Source organism: Lemur catta, chromosome 4 (genome assembly GCF_020740605.2).
Source record: "Lemur catta isolate mLemCat1 chromosome 4, mLemCat1.pri, whole genome shotgun sequence".
Classification (NCBI taxonomy): domain Eukaryota; kingdom Metazoa; phylum Chordata; class Mammalia; order Primates; family Lemuridae; genus Lemur; species Lemur catta.
In genome coordinates, this window is record NC_059131.1 from 117,441,043 (window position 1) to 117,443,050 (window position 2,008).

Here is a 2,008-nt window from a genome sequence, read left to right on the forward strand (position 1 = left end):
TTAGGGTTAGGGTTAGGGTTAGGGTTAGGGTTAGGGTTAGGGTTAGGGTTAGGGTTAGGGTTAGGGTTAGGGTTAGGGTTAGGGTTAGGGTTAGGGTTAGGGTTAGGGTTAGGGTTAGGGTTAGGGTTAGGGTTAGGGTTAGGGTTAGGGTTAGGGTTAGGGTTAGGGTTAGGGTTAGGGTTAGGGTTAGGGTTAGGGTTAGGGTTAGGGTTAGGGTTAGGGTTAGGGTTAGGGTTAGGGTTAGGGTTAGGGTTAGGGTTAGGGTTAGGGTTAGGGTTAGGGTTAGGGTTAGGGTTAGGGTTAGGGTTAGGGTTAGGGTTAGGGTTAGGGTTAGGGTTAGGGTTAGGGTTAGGGTTAGGGTTAGGGTTAGGGTTAGGGTTAGGGTTAGGGTTAGGGTTAGGGTTAGGGTTAGGGTTAGGGTTAGGGTTAGGGTTAGGGTTAGGGTTAGGGTTAGGGTTAGGGTTAGGGTTAGGGTTAGGGTTAGGGTTAGGGTTAGGGTTAGGGTTAGGGTTAGGGTTAGGGTTAGGGTTAGGGTTAGGGTTAGGGTTAGGGTTAGGGTTAGGGTTAGGGTTAGGGTTAGGGTTAGGGTTAGGGTTAGGGTTAGGGTTAGGGTTAGGGTTAGGGTTAGGGTTAGGGTTAGGGTTAGGGTTAGGGTTAGGGTTAGGGTTAGGGTTAGGGTTAGGGTTAGGGTTAGGGTTAGGGTTAGGGTTAGGGTTAGGGTTAGGGTTAGGGTTAGGGTTAGGGTTAGGGTTAGGGTTAGGGTTAGGGTTAGGGTTAGGGTTAGGGTTAGGGTTAGGGTTAGGGTTAGGGTTAGGGTTAGGGTTAGGGTTAGGGTTAGGGTTAGGGTTAGGGTTAGGGTTAGGGTTAGGGTTAGGGTTAGGGTTAGGGTTAGGGTTAGGGTTAGGGTTAGGGTTAGGGTTAGGGTTAGGGTTAGGGTTAGGGTTAGGGTTAGGGTTAGGGTTAGGGTTAGGGTTAGGGTTAGGGTTAGGGTTAGGGTTAGGGTTAGGGTTAGGGTTAGGGTTAGGGTTAGGGTTAGGGTTAGGGTTAGGGTTAGGGTTAGGGTTAGGGTTAGGGTTAGGGTTAGGGTTAGGGTTAGGGTTAGGGTTAGGGTTAGGGTTAGGGTTAGGGTTAGGGTTAGGGTTAGGGTTAGGGTTAGGGTTAGGGTTAGGGTTAGGGTTAGGGTTAGGGTTAGGGTTAGGGTTAGGGTTAGGGTTAGGGTTAGGGTTAGGGTTAGGGTTAGGGTTAGGGTTAGGGTTAGGGTTAGGGTTAGGGTTAGGGTTAGGGTTAGGGTTAGGGTTAGGGTTAGGGTTAGGGTTAGGGTTAGGGTTAGGGTTAGGGTTAGGGTTAGGGTTAGGGTTAGGGTTAGGGTTAGGGTTAGGGTTAGGGTTAGGGTTAGGGTTAGGGTTAGGGTTAGGGTTAGGGTTAGGGTTAGGGTTAGGGTTAGGGTTAGGGTTAGGGTTAGGGTTAGGGTTAGGGTTAGGGTTAGGGTTAGGGTTAGGGTTAGGGTTAGGGTTAGGGTTAGGGTTAGGGTTAGGGTTAGGGTTAGGGTTAGGGTTAGGGTTAGGGTTAGGGTTAGGGTTAGGGTTAGGGTTAGGGTTAGGGTTAGGGTTAGGGTTAGGGTTAGGGTTAGGGTTAGGGTTAGGGTTAGGGTTAGGGTTAGGGTTAGGGTTAGGGTTAGGGTTAGGGTTAGGGTTAGGGTTAGGGTTAGGGTTAGGGTTAGGGTTAGGGTTAGGGTTAGGGTTAGGGTTAGGGTTAGGGTTAGGGTTAGGGTTAGGGTTAGGGTTAGGGTTAGGGTTAGGGTTAGGGTTAGGGTTAGGGTTAGGGTTAGGGTTAGGGTTAGGGTTAGGGTTAGGGTTAGGGTTAGGGTTAGGGTTAGGGTTAGGGTTAGGGTTAGGGTTAGGGTTAGGGTTAGGGTTAGGGTTAGGGTTAGGGTTAGGGTTAGGGTTAGGGTTAGGGTTAGGGTTAGGGTTAGGGTTAGGGTTAGGGTTAGGGTTAGGGTTAGGGTTAG